The sequence below is a fragment of the Amblyomma mixtum genome, chromosome 1, assembly GCF_055824585.1.
Source record: "Amblyomma mixtum isolate Tamu chromosome 1, ASM5582458v1, whole genome shotgun sequence".
Taxonomy (NCBI): domain Eukaryota; kingdom Metazoa; phylum Arthropoda; class Arachnida; order Ixodida; family Ixodidae; genus Amblyomma; species Amblyomma mixtum.
Genome location: NC_143012.1, coordinates 252,318,654 through 252,336,495, shown reverse-complemented (window position 1 = coordinate 252,336,495; position 17,842 = coordinate 252,318,654).

Genomic DNA, 17,842 nt, shown 5'->3' with positions numbered 1-17,842 from the left:
AAGGACGCTTAACGGTATGCAGCTGTCCTTCCGTGTCAATAATATGCCACAATATAGTCACCTGGGATATCCTGATTATATGACGGAAACAACCACCCTAACTGCCACTGCCACCATCTTTACTATCATCAGCCAATGAGCCTTAGTCTTCTGCAGGACAGAGCCCTTCCCGAGTATATTATCCGATTGCCCATGTGTTGTGTCAGTCGCGGCCACGTATAACCTATCTCAGTAAGCTAACATCGCCGCCCCACATAATTATCTGCCGCTTTCCTCTTGTTACCCTTAACTTTTCGTCCTCACTGCCACTTTAAAGAACTCCCGGTTTTACGCTTAGCATGTTCCCCTGAAGTCCTCTTGCGCATGTTTATTTCAGCTAGAGAAACATCATAAATTCGTGTTTATTACCAAATACATGCGGCTTTCTTTCTGTCGCTCAGTGTTACAGGTGTTCCTTTCTGGCTGCGGTAATGATGCTTCTCGATGCGACATCAAGAAGGGATATGGCGGCCGCAGCAGATTCGCATGAACGCCCAGCGTTTTTAACAATGGAGCGTTTTTACCGCGGCGAGTCGTCGATTTTCGCCCGACGGCGCAGATCTGACGCCCGGCGTCGAGAAAAACGCCCGCCGCCGCCGATCAGGACCGGCTAGATTTTGACGCGCGGGGTCCGGTGAGACCGGAAGCGGCGGCTGAAGCGAGCCAATAGCAGCGCAGAAAGCCCGCTCTTCCGGTCCTGCCGCCGCCAACATGGCCGCCATGGCCGTCAAACTACGCAGTGTTTTTGGCACGGAAATGTTATTGTCGTGAAAATAAACGCTTCATCAGACTTGAAATGTCGCTTTTTTTGGAGAACACGGCCGAATCTTGGATCGGAGTGCCTGCCCTCCTTCCGTGAAGCGAATGTGTCGAAGAAAACAGCAGCCGCTGGTGTCCGCGGCTGGGGCGGGCGTCCAAAGGTACGCGACAGCATGCATTCGAGCACGCAAATCTTTATAGATACTTAAGCGCACGTGCTACAACTTGTACAATGGTGTCGAAGTGAAACTTTCCTGATTTTAAGAGAATAGTCAGCGTCGCTGTTCTCACAGACCTCCTTGCCCAGTGGTGTTTGCCACTTGTTGATCACATTTGCCTTCGCGTCGAGGGATACGCGGCTGCGCGCCGCCGCTTCAACGCTCCTTGTATCTCCAGCCGGGCGTCGCGCCGCCGCGACGTTTTCTGCCGCGCGAATGTCGTCTAAAAAAACGTCGCATGTATCCCGGCCTTGAAGGAGCTCGTGTCGCAGAAAATCCGGCATCGGCGTCGTCGGTGTCGTTAACCGTGAGCGAAAAATCCATGAAAAATCCCCAGAGAATAATCTAGGAGGCAGGTGAGCCACCTAGGTCGCATGACCTTGTAGCTCCATCACAACCTGCCTACAGGATTGTTAACAAACTCCCCATCGTGGTAGGTGGCAGTTAAATTAATGATTGGTCGCTCCGAAAGAGCAATCTGGGTCGCACAAGCCTCACAGGTAACAGCCCCTGCCATCATAAGGCAGTGGCACATGGCTTAACCGCTGCACCACTGGGCCAGAAGTGGTGTGAGGACTCCCAGGGATCTATTAATATAAAGTAGAGAATGACCAATTCTGCATATATGGGAATTAACCCATTACGCTATCGCGTCGTACCTTTAAGGCGGAGCTTAAGTGTCCTCTCCTGTTTTTTTCTTTAATGCGATAGCATTAAAGTTGTCGTTACGCCAAAACCCCGCTGATGTCCGGTGTCACGAAACTCGCTGATTGGTCTAGGGAGGCCACATGGTCCTGTGGCTTATCACAAACTGCCCTGAGGGCCATCCTGATTGGTGGAGAGAGGTCACGCGACCTAATGACGTCAGTACAACTTGCCCACCATTGCAGGTGGGATCTTGGCTATCGGCTTGTGAGTAAACCCCGCTTATGTACAGTGTCACAAAATTCGCTGATTGGTGATTGGAGGTCGTGTGACTTTATGAGGTCATAAAAACCTGCCGATCATGGCAGGTGTAGTTAAAGATCGACCGAAAGAGGCGATATGACCTTGTGACGTCATCACAACCTTCCGCCCGGGTTGAGTGCAAGGTAGTTTCTACACAGGAACCTAGACAGAGAATCGAAAGCAAAATTAAAAAGAAGTGGTAGGGTTTTAATGCAGTTCAGCCGAGTATACGTGCGAAAGCATGCGTCTGGTTGGCTCATGGTTTTGCTTTGCTGGGCCGTCGGCACGTCTGGCGACGTTATTAGACCTAGGTCAAGCTCTGATCGAGGTTAAGCTGATCTGATCTGTTCGCGCCGCAGATGGAAGTCGATGAGGACGACGATGTGCAATGCACAGCGCTAGAGTGTGTTGCAGTTTAACACGAGGCCTGATCGGCTGCGGCGATAGAGTAGTGGTATTGTGCAGTGGCCAGCGAAGGTGATCTGTTCGCTCTGCCGCGAGTTTGAAGTGCAATCACGGCAAGGTTTATTTTACTTCTGCGCCCTCAAGGCCATGCAAGCCACAAGATTCTTGGTTGGGTTTGACCAAAAGAAACAGTGCTTTCACATTAAAATGTGATGCGTGGAAATGTCGGCATCGTCACAGCCTTGCGTATACCTGCTGCGGCAGCTAGCAGTCCGAATATGGAGATCGATGGGCCAGCAACTGCAAAGAAACTGACGCAAACACACACAGAAGTTGCAACAGAAGCTGCAACAAATGTAAAATCTAATGCAACCACATTCCGCTCTTAAAGTGTCTAGAGCGTCCCCATAGCTTCTTCTTTTTTTTTTTTCAGAAGTGCGCAAGCGTCTTTTTCAAGGCCGACAGCAAACCTTGTTGTCGGCAAACAAGTGTCCAGCTAGATTCGCTCCGATGAAATATTACCGACAATCGATGGTCAAGCCTGCAGGGGATCAGCCACTCATTATTTGTTGGTTCGAGCTTCGTTCGCAGGTAACAATTCGTTTTCCTAGTTTCGGCGTATCCGTCAGTTTCCGCTTGCCAGAGCTGATTGAGTGCGAAGAATTTGCGTGCTCACCATGACAGTCACTCCTGCTGCTCCAAGGTGGACATTGATAGGTAGTTTTGACAAGTTTTCCTGTTTACTCTCCGTTGTTTTTTTCCTTGTTCGGCCAAGAAATTTCCTTCTTTATAGCCGGTTCATTGGAGCCTGTAAAAACCTCGCATTGAATTTTACCTTTGACGGGCATTGAAATCCTCTATGCACAGACAGCCACATATATTTCTATTTTGTTCATCCATTACACAGGATGCCAACGGTATTGTACATATCAGTGAAATATGAGATTAGATATCCAGGTCTGCACTTATTTAGCTGACCCTACAGCGCACAAGTTATTAGAGCCGCTTTCTGTAAATCAGTATTTAAAAAATATTTATTTCAAGTACGCTACTACTCGAAAAGTCAGCGTTTGTGCTCGTAGCGAACTTATAGGCGATATCGGTCAAAATCATATCTTAATCGGTCAAAATCGTATCTTAATACTGCACTAAGCAGGATTCTCAGTTCGTCTTTTTACCATCGGAACTCGATCTATACGCTCCGAGCATTCTTGAAAACTTCGAATTATTGTTCTGTGCGGGCGACTTCTCTATTAAATCGAATTAAACGTCCCGGCTGCCACTGTTTTTTTTTTGAACTCACCTTCGAGAGCAGGAGTCCACCAATGCGTGGACAGCCTTTCAACCAGTTGTGTGGCGGCTTCGCTTTTGCTTTTATTTTGTTTCTTAGACTTCCGTTACGCCCACGGAATTAAGCCACACAAACAAAAATACGTGTGGAATCTTTGCCTTATGTATCGCTCCGCCGATGGCAGAGCGGCAAGCCGCCACGTGACTTGATGAAAGGAACTCCACGCGTTGGTTGACTCTTCCTTCTCTCGGAGGTGAGTTCAAACAAACAAAAAAAAAAGGTGGGAGCCGGGACGTTTAATTCCATTTAATAGGAAAGTCGGCCGCACAGGACAATAATTCGAAGTTCATAAGAATGCTTGCGGCGTTTAGACTGAGTTCCCACGGTAAAAAGACGAGCTCAGAGTCGACTTTAGTGCACCTTTAAAGGAGAAAATCCCCTTAGTATGGATTGCTGAATGACTTAGACGCAACTTCGGCATGAAGGGCAGAAATAACGACGAGATGGCGGGACAAAACAGCAGAAGGATATGTTACCTTTGTGTATTACCTTAATAGCATATTAACTCCTCACTTTGTGTGCAAACGGTACTTAAGGGAGTTGCGCTTAGATTACAAATAGATCACACTTTATAATAATTTAAGGAGAATCTTGGAGTTTCATTTCCCGAAAGGGCTTGCGGACTACTTCAGCTCTGCTTCGCCAAGCAACAAAATAACTGCGTCGTGTTTGCGCAGTCCATTGTAGCTGACCCCAAACCGGCTCATCATGGGTTTGACGTTCAGGAATGTTGAATACCCAATCAGCGCTGGTAATCGGCCAAATAATGCAAATGTATGGTTTTACTCTGATGCAGGACCAACTTTTACCGATATGTGCCTGATATTGGGCCTCAGTACCTGTGCTGTTTGGGTAAAAGCATGGCGAGAAAAATTACCTCGTTTTCAGCTAAGTGATGAAGAGCTGACATGCAAATCGACGGCGAACACCCGCCCTAGCAACGCAGCATAATGATCGTTTTCTAGATTTAATCCTAGGAAATTTTACACCCCTTTTTCTCTGTCAATACAGGTCTTTCAAAGGGCATTGTTCAAGGACCTTTACTGTTTTTAACATACATATTAACAACCTGGCCCCTAACGTACCTTCTCGATTACGAATTTTCGCTGACGACTATTTAGTCTACACACCCTTCTTGGTAACCACATCATATACCAGGTGTCCCAGCTAAATGTAACCAAGCTTTAAAAAAAACGGGATGTCCTAGCCGTCTGAAACCAAATGAGGGTTGTTTAGAGTCGCGTGACCTAGTCTGCAGTATTTTTTTCGTTCTTCAAGGTTCACTAATTAGTTAAGCTTAATCAACTAACTTTTTAATTATTGACTTCAGGAACAAAGTATCAATGCAAAAGTTGTAGATCGCTTTGAGAAACAGCTTACTGAGACATTTGCAGCAAAGTAATATTTACGTAAAGTAGTTTTTTCACCGGCCTTTAACCATGACCCGCACAATAAGAAAAAGCTTCCACGTGACAACTGTGCCACTTCAACGTCCCATGACGCGCCTTAAAGAATAAAATCCGTTTTGAAGAGCGAAGAGCGAAAAAGAAGCGAAAAGAAAATACTCAAGAATAGGCCACGCGACTATGAACAACCCTCAGTTGGTTTCACTGGACTAGAACACTTCGCCTTTTTAAAAGTTTGGTTACATTTAGCTGGGACACCCGGTAAATTGCAGCTATATTTTCCTCGTGCATTTGAAAAAAAGATTAATGCAAAGTAATGTACCTTGTTTTTAACCGCAGTAATTTTAGCTTTTCCAACTGCGTCAACAACTTGCCATCTTCCCAAGCCTTATCATGCGAACAAATACATCGACGTTCATCTAAAAACTAAAGCTTTGTCCGGCTTGCCTTAGGTAGACCATACGCGAGAAGACGTCCAAATTATTACGATATATTTGAGAAGAAATTTAAGAAACCTACTCCGTTAGAAGACTGCAAAATATGCTTATAAAAACATGTCTGTAGAAATGTCTGTCAGGACTATATAAAGACTCTATAATTAGTTCTTGTTCTCAGTTCTGATTCCGCATTTTCAGTACGAACTCGGCAAATAGTAACATATATGGCAGGAACGCAAAATTAAAGTACAAAATCGATTTAGCTTTACCATAGCGCTATCGTTAACTATAGCCGTTAGTGTGCGTGACGTCATTGGAGCGCCGGACTTAGCTTCCTAAGTGCGCCTCGTAACGGATGGCCGTAAGCGGATTAGAAAAGCAGACGGATTTGCACCCTTTTCCGTGTCTCAGACATAGCGACCCCTGCGAGGTCGATGACCTAGGTAAACATGATTACAATTTCTCTGAAACCCGCCACACTATCGCTCTGCTTAGGTTGCTTCCCACGTAGGGTTTGCAGTCGTGCAGAGGGAAGTTCAAACCTACGTGCTCAGACAGATGGCTGTTAGAAAAAAAGCGCCAAGGAAGAATACAACACACTGCTTCTATTTTGGATTCTTCATAGAGGCCGCAAAGAGGGAGGCATCTCTCAACCTGCATTTGAAAAATAAAAATAAATAAAGACAAAGGAATTGAGAGAATCGCATTATTTGATTTTTTTTTTGTGAAGATGGTAGTCAGGGATTGGCTGCAAGTTATCGAAGTTTTTCATTCAAATGTCCTGAGCAGGCAGGCAACGAACTCAGAACTTCGTAATCGAACATGTTAAAATATGTCGTAATTGTTTCAGTGAAGTTTGCCTGACGTAGAAGGAGCAATAGAGGACAATAAACGAACTCGCAAGTTTTTGTGAAATTGACAGTTGCGATTCCCCCCGCCCCTTCGTCCTCCCATCCTTCATGGCCCCCAGCTGGGGCCTACATACGTCCTCCTACCACAGATGACGCATTCTCGTCAGACATACCTCACTGCTCGGTCACAGGCAGTAATTACCGGGGATGACATCGAGTTTTCGCTTACAACATATCTCGGCGCTAACGAGGGACTTTCAATATCACAAACACCGGAAAATTTCACCCGCTACGCCTAACACTTTAAATATTTTCCACGCTCACTTGTGTTTACAAAGAGGAAGCAACGCACCAGTGGACATCCCGTTCCGTTACTACGGATCTTGTGACGCCTCGTGTTTGAAAAACGCTACTCAAGGTGGCGTGTTTGCGTTCAAGACTTACGTAAACTATGTGTTAATTCGCGTCACCGAAATTCGCGAAATATTCGAACAGGCGAACGCTCAATGCCGTCTCTTAAAACATCTCTGACGAAAGGCAGGAAGTCTGCCGAGTTTATTATTTTTTTTGCAACGCCGGAAGTTCGCACTGAGGGTTACGTGAAGCGACGATGGGGTATAAGCATGTATGCATACGTAGCAAGAAGAAGCCAAGAAGCAGCCATTTTGCATCGCACACGCTTGCAGTATGCAAAAGTAGACGATGGTCGATGAGACGTGATCCAGGAGACCTCGGGCTTCCTGCATCCGCCCGGAGAGCGTGTGTGACAGCCCAGGGAGATGAACGTCAGCGAACGTCAGCGGACGGCGCGGTGAACCTTGGGGGAAATCACGTCAACTTCGCCGACGCGCGAGACGCCTCATGGGTCTTGCATGAGCTTCTCGCTCTTGGTGGATTGTTTTCTGTACGAGGAGAACCCTGTCCGCTCACCGGATGTTAGAGCGTCGCGTCGCTCTTAGCGTTCTTGATTTTATGGGCTCAATTACACGGCCTTTTCTCAATAACGAAATCATTTTCGCTGGCATCGATGCACGTGTCAATTTGAATAACTTTCTCGCATTACAAGCATGCGCACCTCTATTGACTTCAGAAGGCCATATATCTTGTTTCTATTTCTTTCTTAGCGACAGGAACAACACAGAAAGCGGAAGTTGGAAGGGCCGGGCTCAGAGACTTCTTCGAAACACCCACAATTTCTTTTAAAGTTTCCAAGCTACAGGCCACAATTGCAGGCTAAATGCAGCCTTAAAGTTTTCGAAGCAATAATTGACATTTGTATTTGTTGGTGTGGTCGTGAGACTAGAGGAGTAGTACTGAACGTTTCAATTTTTTTTTAGTTTGAAGAGATTATTTCTTTGTCTGTCTCCCTCGTACAATCTGCACGTGAAAGTAGGGGTAAATATGAATGGGCAGAATGAAGTACACGGCAGTGACAGTCAGCTGTGAGTACTGGCGGAACCATCACTCAGAATGACAGAGCTGCGATTGCACTGCCAACGTTAGGTATTCAGAATCTTAGAAAAAAGATAACAGAAAATGAACATGAGTCGATTAATCCGGAGAAAGTTTCCATGTCACTAAATGTCACTGAAACGTTGCCCACGAAAAAGCCACAGTAGAGTAATTCAAGCCATGATTACACGTACCGATGTGTACCGGTATTCATTTTTTTCCGGATGTGATTGAAATGTGGAATCAATTGCCATGTGATGTTGTTGAACAGAATGATGTTGAAAAATTTGTCTTAGGTGTGGAGACGCTTTTGCGAGAACGGGGCGGAAATTAGTAATTCTTTTTTTGCGAATGTATTTTTTGCAATAAGAGTTCTCTTTCTAATTGTATTTGTATATGTTTTCCCTCCATGTAATGACTCTCATCAAAGGGTTAACAGTAAGAATAAATAAATAAAATAATAAATATAGATATGCGTTCACCTGGTTACATTTCTTCCTTAGGCCTAAATTAAAATCATTTCTGCTTAAAACATTGATGTGTGCCTGTTCCAGCTACCCTGTTCTGTAACACAACTGGTACTCCACGACCGCTTATCCGGTAGCGACGCCTCAAGAAACAGAGATAACTGTAATGTACTTTTTTCCTGCTTTCATTACAAAAAATGGTCCTTTTTGTAGTACATACTAGCTTTTAGCTCCCTAAATAAACTGCGGTGCAGGTAATGCAAGGCACACAAGGGGAAAAACAACTTCAGAAAGTGCTTAGTCAAGCGAATAACAGCCATTGCGCACCTGGTGACGTAGCCTGAACACAGAGCTCACTTCTCCCAATGTCTTGGGAAATTCGCTTATGTAATTGGCAATCTAAGGGCGGTTGCTTTTTCAGCCTCTTGCTGTTTCCTTATGTGTTACGGACGCTGTGGCCAGAATTGAGGTAGACATTTTTATTTATGCGCACGAATTAAACGGAAAATGTTGCGGCCTGGCAGTATTCCTAGAACGAAGCGTACTTATTGCACCACACGGGATTAGACGAGACCGGATGGGGCACTGGCCAACGGCTATAAAGAAAGTAGCTGTGTCTTGAGTATGTATATAACGGGTTTTTCGCCTAAAATGTTCTCCAATTTTTTTTTAAAACAGGCTTTTTGTTTCAGAAGAGTGTTCTTTTTTTTCGGCATAGCATTGTGAGCGGTGTAGCGCATCAGAATGAAGCCAAGATGTCTTAACTAGCATGGGTGGTTAATTAACACTGTGCATTTAGCTTTAAACTATAACTGTTAGTCTTCTTACTTATTGTGAGGAGCCGCTGCGTTGGCTCAGTCATATTATGGCGCTCTGCTGCTTAGCCGAAAGGCCCGCGGTGGTCAAATTTCGATGGAGGCGAAATTCTAGAGGCCCGTGTACTGTGCGAAGTCCGTCCACGTTAAAGAACCCCAGGTGTTCGGAATTTCCAGAGTCCTACACTACGGCGTCCCAAAATAGCCTGAGTCGCTTTGGGGCGTTAAGCCACCATAAATCAAATCAAATGTTTTTGTGAGGCGCGTAGATCTCCGTAAATAATATCCATATCCGTTTTTAAAATTTCGGAAACGCAGTTGCACTTTGTGCTGTAGCCCAAAAAATTATACCAACATCGCCGCAAAATACATGCGCTTTCGAAAAGCTTGCAGGCAAAGCAACCCTTCCAGTGCATGAACTCATCAAAATATCCAAAATATTATGTATGAACAAACATCAAACTTTGAACTTAAAAGAGCCTAATTGCAGGCACCCTAGAAGATAACACTGTCGATTACGGTTTGACGTCATTGAATCGCATCTGTGCGCCGCCATTTAATTCGGCTTTGCACATTGTGTAGGCCTTCCACCTGTTTTTCTGCCTTTATCTCTGTGTTTTTCCCTACTCAGGGGAAGGCCTAGTGCGACGTGCAAGGGGACGTCCTCCACCATTTCAGCTCTCCGCTTGTATTACGGCGTTAGTAATGTCGCCTGACAACAGTTCCGTAGCCATAAAAAAGTTACTTTCTTGCAGCTCACCTGGACGAGAGCCAGGCAGAGTTCCTTGAGGCTTTGCTGCGAAGATCACGCATTTGCGTCGGAATGGGCTGTAACCACGTTCCAACATCCTTTCACACAAACGCTTACACACCCACAAACACGTACTCGCTTACACGCAAAGACAGAAATAGAAAAGCGAGTGAGGGTCTAAGCTTTGCCGCAGTGAGACGCAGCGTGTTGTTAGGGATTGGACCACTCAAACGAAGGTTCGTAGCGGATTTTCAGTGATGTGCTCGGGTTTATTCAGATTCACTTAAGTCACTACCACTGCTAAGGAAGTGTGATGTTGGAACAGGATTCTTTTTCTCGCGCGGCCACTCAGTACCTAACAGATCTGGAGCCAAGTCTTCGCACAGTTAACACTTCTCGTAACAAGGAGATAGCACCACTATTTTTCTTGCATAGAAAATATGTATCGTGAAAGCCTGGGAGTCGTTCCGATCACATCCGTACAGCGTCGTTCTAACTCTTATGGAAACGAAATTTCACCTCCACTGAGACCTGCAGCTATACGGAACTATGGAACTTGCGCGAGACAGGTTCCTGAAGGAGCTCCCTCATGACAACGTCAGGACTCTTGTCTGGGCGATGATATTCACAAAATATAAATTCTCTTCATAGAAAGCAACGATACAGCCTCATGACGGGGCTGCTTGAAGTGGTTGGCGGTATGTGCCTTGAAAAAGCTGGTCACTTTAACTCTACAATAAGAAAATTTCTCTTTTTAATGCGTTAGCATTAGAGCCCACAGATCAAAAAAAAAAAAATGCCCGCCGTTCAACGAAGCCTTCACCCGCCACGGCTGGCAGGTGGCAAAGTGGAGAGAGAGAGAGAGAGAGAGAGAGAGAAATCTGTGCTGCCTCGGGAAGAACATAGAGGTGGCTACTGCGGAGAGAGGAGGTTCTGACGCGGGCTGAAAAGTGCGCAACATGAGGCTGGTTGCGTTGGAAACAATGGGTGACTACAGTGGAAGGTGTAGGGTGAGGAGCAAAGTGAGCTGAGAAGGGGAGCGGATATAGCAAAGCGCGCGTGAACCACTCTTCAGTTGAAATGGCTGTGTTCGAGCCACCTTCAGAACCGAGTGCCAATGGATACTGGAGATCAGGCATGGACTAGAAGACCAAGTGTACATCGGAGTCAAGTATGAAGACGTTCAAAGAAGAATAAGTATGCAGTAAAGGTGGATGTAAAGAAATGTGTATTGTGTGAAGCGATGTGTAGCGTTATGCAAAGAGGAATGAAAGTGTAAGGCTGCGCATTTTCCTCGGATCGTCCAAATACCGGCTGCCAGTTTTTCTAGTTTTAACGCGTGATAGAATTAAGGATTTTTTGTTCAGCAGAAAACCCAGTGTTTTCGGCAGCGGCATGAACAAAAAACCCCCACAGAAAACCCTAGGCACAACCTCGTGACGTCATCGGAATCTGCCAACCGTGGCAGGTAGTTGTCTACTGATGTCAACAACGACGACAACAACGCCAAATGACGGCTCCCGATAAATTTTTTAACTAAGAGTTGCTCAGCCAGCAATGTTTTGTGCTTAGCTTTTATTTTCATGCGCTGAGCGCAATGCACGCTAATATAGCGTTGTATTTATTTGTGGGATATTTTCGTTTAATCTGATACTCTTTCTTGATAGAATCTGAAAACGAAACAATTTACAGAGCTGTAATTTATTGTAGGGGACCCTGGTCGTCAGAATTTTACGTCACTGTGCCTGTGCGTGTTTGTTTGTTTATTTTGGTGGCTGCAAGTGAGCGTGTTTTCGACGCTGCGTGTTCTTTCTTTTTAATTACTTTATACTGCATTGAACTCTGATGCCTGCCACGGATGGTGGTGCTTCACTTCGGGCTATCCCCTTACTTCAGCAGTCGGGAACATAAACAAACACAGCAGCAAGTTCCTACTGATTACAGGGTTGTATTAACTGCGGAAATCGTATCAAGGATAATCATCTACGGTGGTTGGAAATGCAATACACGAAATGCAATGCAGTTGATGTTTATCAAGAAGGTGGGGTAGGGGGGGGGGGGGGGGAGGGGGTTTACGGAAACGACTTATCTGATCAGCATCGCAGATAAACTGTTCAAGAGGAATGAGCAAAGATAGACAAGGGGAACAAACGCAATACACGCTCCAGATCGAGAACAGCTGCAGTCAGTACACGTCTGCAAGAAGAAATAAATCACGGACGTGACGCACTAAGGTTTATACGTGGGCGTGATAAACGCATAGCCCGCCCTTTGGACTGTGGATTACTGAATTGTAAACGTGAGCCCAGCTTCATTCAGTGAGACCTGAGCTCCTTAAACCTATACTGACTGGATGAGACAAAAAAAAAACATAACAGTAAACACCGAAACGCGTCATTATATCGCTCTACGTCACTGTTCAGCTGCGGAGGAACTTATTCTCTCTTCTGTTTTCGCTTGTCCTGCGTCACTGCGCAACTTTATTTTTTTTTTCGGTCCTTTCTATAGTTGACTGCGTGTGCAGTGACTGCGTGTGCAAGTTCGTATACTGAGGCTTTGTATTCTCGAAATACATGCGGTTGATTAGGCTCGCCGTCTTGTCGGTAGTGTATATGCGTACTAGAGTGTGCGAGAGGAAGCCTGCAAAGCCTACTCAACAGTGCTACTTTGCGACAGCAAGTATTTGCAAACGGGCACAAGGCAGCGTGAGCCTCGAGATGTCCGTGGAGGCTTCTGCGGGGGACACAAGGTGATATCTTTTTCTCTAAGCGAAGGCTGGCTGTACACGCGGACAAACCGAACTAGAAAAAAAAAAGGAGACAGAAACCATTGTTCTATTGTGCCCGTCAATTCCGCTAATCGGCATTGAACAGTGACAATGGTGCTGTGTCGACGTACCCACCACTCAAACAGTGCTACGAGGAAAAGAACCAAATACAAGGAACGGAGGTTTATAGACCTCGATGGAGTTTGTTTCTCCTTGCGGTCTATACGCTACTGGTCAGTGACACTGCCGGACGCGTCAGTCGCCTCAAAATCTTCCCCGGTGGAAATGCCCTTCGATGCCCCACCCCCCATTTTATTTTCACTCTGTGCAGTAAGAACAACTTTTCACTCCGTGGTAGAAAAACCCCCGCGCGGAGCAATAGCGTCTTTACGCTAACGAACAGCTACGAACAGCTACTTGAAAAAAAAAAAACAACAACAATAAAGGGCTCATGAAAGCTTGTGTTGTGAAGTAGGCTTGTGAAGTAGGCGTGCAGAAATAGACTCGCTGTAACGGGGAAATGTGTTGCCGAATTTAATCAAGGTGAGAGTGCTTGCAGAAAGCTTCAATTCTCAGACGACTGCTAACGTTAGTGGCGAAAAGCACACCGAAAGGGATTTGCGCCGTCGTCTAGCAGTTTCTAGTCCGCAAAAAGTACCCACAATAAGTAGTATACTCACACTGGGACGGAGTAATTGTCTTGATACTGAAGTCCCAAACTACCTTAGCAGCGGTTACGTACTTACGTGAACAGATCTGCAGGTTCCACTGCTTTCTGGATCGGAATTTCTAAACCCAACCCAGTGCTCGCAATCAACGTTTAACACCTTGCTGCCGTTTCTTCTCTTCCATCCCCGCGTTTGAAATCAGGCATAGTGTCTTGCAGTGCAATGTATCATTACACACTTTCTCAGCTTTTAACCCCCTTTTTTAATCAATCAATCAATCAATCAATCAATCAATCAATCAATCAATCAATCAATCAATCAATCAATCAATCAATCAATCAATCAATCAATCAATCAATCAATCAATCAATCAATCAATCAATGTTTTCCAACATATTTTGGGGGGTCACGAGGCGGAAAAGCTGTTAAGAAACAGTTTGAGAGTGCCTGGTGCCCGTAAAAGGCAGCAATGTACTCAACACTAAAGTGGAATAATAGTTCGACGAACAAACAAAAAATAGTGACAATTTGGCACAATTAGGAAATTTACATTTCACACGCAAAAATAGTGACAATTTTTTCCCTTTTCTTTTCCTTTTTGTAGAATAGGTGTTAGGATTAAAGCAGATTAAACGAAAGCTTACAAAATAGCCCTGATAGAAGTTATGAGCAGACTTAAATCTATTATAAATTCATTCATTATACATGAATGAATTTCAGATTTCGGCTTTATGAAATTGTTATCCGCAAGAAACACGTATCTCATCTCAATTTATTTCGCTCATAAAAATGTGCACAACCAGCGCCTCTCTCCCAGGCATCGCACCGTCGACCTCGATGTTACCGGAGGTGACGCTAAATGAATCCCGCCTCACCTAAGCGACCTGCGCGCTCGGCTGAGTTCGGCCGTGGCGCGCGACTTCCTTGATGGATGGCGAATCTCTGGCGCTGACGCATGGGAAAAAGTCCTCATGCCTATTCGAGCAAGCCCAAGGGAATGGATGCTGTAAACAGGTCTTGGCTTCATGGCCGTTTCTCCTGCCTTAGAAGTGAAAGACAAAGACAGACAGAAAGAAAGAAGAAAAGAGGGAACGACAAATGATACTACAGTTTTTGTGTGGAATTATCGAAATATGTGTAGTTCCTATGAATACGGGGCTGAATACTAAACTCAGCCACAGAAAACCGTAGTGAGCTTTAGTTTTTTTTGAAAACGCTCTTGTTTTAAATTACAGCTTCATCAGGAACCACTTGGAGTCTAGCACACACTCATTTTTTCACCTTTTTTCAAAATCAAAATCAGTTTATTGTAATAAAAAAGAAAATATAAGGTTGACAAATTTCTGCAGAAGGAGGTCCAGTAGTCAGTGACTGTAATGGGACCTCCTATATCATTAAGTAAAACAGTTATAGGTAGTGAAATAGCAACTGCTATAAAAACTCAATGAACACTGGTGCAGTTCTCGCTATCGCAGCAGTATAGTTAATTAAGAAAAGGTGGGTGAAAACAAACATAGGCATATACAAGTAGTACATAGCTAAAGAAGTTATACAATACAAAACAAGAAACAACAGGAGAGGAAAACGTGATTTGATAAATTTGCGCTTGCAACATATAATGCACAGTTCTTAAATATGCTATTAGCTCCTCTGCAGTCAATTCAATAATTGTATGATTTGGAGAACCAGCTAAATAATTAATATGAAGTATTAGGTTTTTCAGTTCGTTTTTGTATTTATATAGTGGATTTGTGTTTTTCAAGTCCAATGGTGAGCTACTCCAGAAAGAAAATGAAGAAAAATGAACTCTTTGCTTGCCATAATTGGTGCGTACTTAAGGCCAAATTAGATTTCTGTTAATCGCAAATATTGTAGCGTTAGCGTTTGTAAGCTTTGATTGTGGAAGACAAGGAAATGAGAAGGGTCTACTAATTAGTTTGTAAATGAAGATACCAAGGTTATGTTCAACAAGCTCAGGTACGGAAAGAATTTTCAAAGAATGCTGAAATAACTAATTGTTTGAATCGAAATAGCTGAACGTTATTATTCGGACTGCTTGATTCTGAACTACTTGTAAAAATGTCGAATGAGCACTGAAAGTACTCATTAGTCATTAGTACTTACTAGTTGTAAAGTGCTAATAATGTAGGCTGAGTAAAGTATGAACGGGTTCTGAGTAAAACTCTTAAGCCATAAACAATCTTGGATCTGATGCAAGCTATGGGGGAATGACATTTTAGATGGCGATCTAGTTTTACTCCTAAAAACAATGATGACTCGCTGACCTCAATGAAGTTTGATCCTATAGAAATGGGAGGAACACACATTATTTGCCTTTGGGGAGAAGTGAACAGTGAAAACTTAGTTTTATCACCGTTGATCTGTAACATGTGCCGAGAGCACCACGAACATAAAGTGGCTAAGTCGCTATTAGGTTTAGACGCAAAGGTTGTTATGCTTTTGTCAGAGTTTTATATCGTGGTGTCACATTCGGAATCGGAAAAGGTGAGACAGTCAGGTAAACTGTTAATATCGATTAAAAATAATATTATGCCGAAAATCGACCCTTGTGGCACACCCATGTTAGAAATCTTAACTTCAGAAAAAAAAAACACCAGCGGCACAAGCAATCGGTGGTCTCTTAGATAAATAACTATTAATAAGTAATAAAGGCGGACCAGTTATTCCTATTTCTTCGTGCTTACTGAATAATAATTCTTGATTAATTGTGTCAAAAGCTTTCGACAGATCAACAATAACAGCGTCCCTCATAGCCTGAGTCGCTTCGGGACATTAAACCCCAATAAACAAACAACAAGAACAGAGTTAGCAAACTTACCCTCGTCTATGGCAGCCTTTAGTTGATCGGTTAATGTTATAAGCGCTAGCTCCGTAGAAAACGCTGGGCGAAAACCGAACTGCCTTGACGAAATTTTATTGGATTTATCATGATATTTAGTGAACCGGGTCTCAATTAGTTTTTCTGTAACCTTACTGAAGAAAGAAAGAATGCAGATGGGTCGGTAATTAGGCGGAAACGACCGCCTTTCTTTATATTTTCCCTCGCTTTAATTCTCCAGACAAAAAAGTCCAGTTTCAGTTATTAAGTTGACAATATGACAAAGTGCATGAGAAATAATGGGCGCAATTAGTTTAATATCAGTTGGGTTAATACCATCAAGTCCAGGGCTTGTTCGCTTTAAATGGCGTACAACATCAATGATTTCCTGTGGTGTAGTGGAAAAAAGGAAAAACCAATCTGGCCGACGAATATATGCTAGAGCTTAACAAAGTATATAAAAAAACATCTGCGATATCTTTGGGAATGTGGTTGACGATTATATGCTAGATCGTAAGAGTTGTCTGTTGACGTAGGATTCTCTTTAACATAGTAATGGGCAAAAACATCTGCAATATCTTTGGGATCAGTATATACCACATTATCGTTCTTAGTATTAGATATCTCCACTGATGAAGCATTTCTGGTAAGAAAGGAATTAACAATTAAGTAATGCCTACCTTATATTGACCTGTTTTTGCTATCTCTGAATCTGCTGCGCTTAGGGTGTATCGTAGTGAACACCGCATCTACACTGTGAGGGTTTCAGTTTAGCCGTAGTACATTACGTCCAAAATGGGCTTAGAAAGGTGTTTAGTGAAATTTCCTGCACGGCGTTCATTGTACGCAGAAGGCGGGATTGATGCAAGTTTTTGTAACTGCGAAGCTCTTCACTGCGCAGTACATACTGTGCAGTAGGGACACGGTGTAAGAATATACTTACACCGTGAGTAGGGATACGCCAACGAAAGCTGCTGTATGTCAGCCGCTATAGGCCAACAACGCACGTCTGTTGAACGCCCAAGATCTCAGCTACGGCCGCCAAACTCCAAGTTGGCTCGGAAAAACGAGAAGTCTTCATGTATACTCTAGTCGCTTTACGAACTAAGCTAAACAAGACGGCTAGCAAATGGCAGGGCGAGGCCGAATCAGTCAACATCTCGAAGAAGGAGCGTTTTTAGTACAGTGTGTTCGGGGATCCCCCAAGGTGGAGTAGAGTTTATATTTTCACCTGTGTGGCTGCGCTCGCCTGGATGCAAATGGGCAATTGCTCCCTTAATATGAAATCTGCTCCAACTTGAGGGATTTCCCTCCAAACATTGAAGAAAGCCAGAGTAACAACAAAACACAATAACCAATGTAGATGTAGAGAACATTACAGTACTAAGGTCTAAACCAAGTTCTACGTATGGCACATAATATCTCTTCTAGGTATAACTAAGGGTTCATGAAACGCGATGCAAGACATGAAGTTTTGCCACTGGCATCGGCTTGACTGACAGCATCAGGCTTGGAAGCGCTGGGCTCGGCAGATGTGAGAAGTTATTTACAGTTTGAAGTAAGCTCCACCATACCTTTATGGTGGTCTTGTCTGACACTGCAAGCACTCGAGAGGAGGCATTCTGTGTGAACTGAGCTTACAAAGCTAGCAGATTCTTCACAATACTAT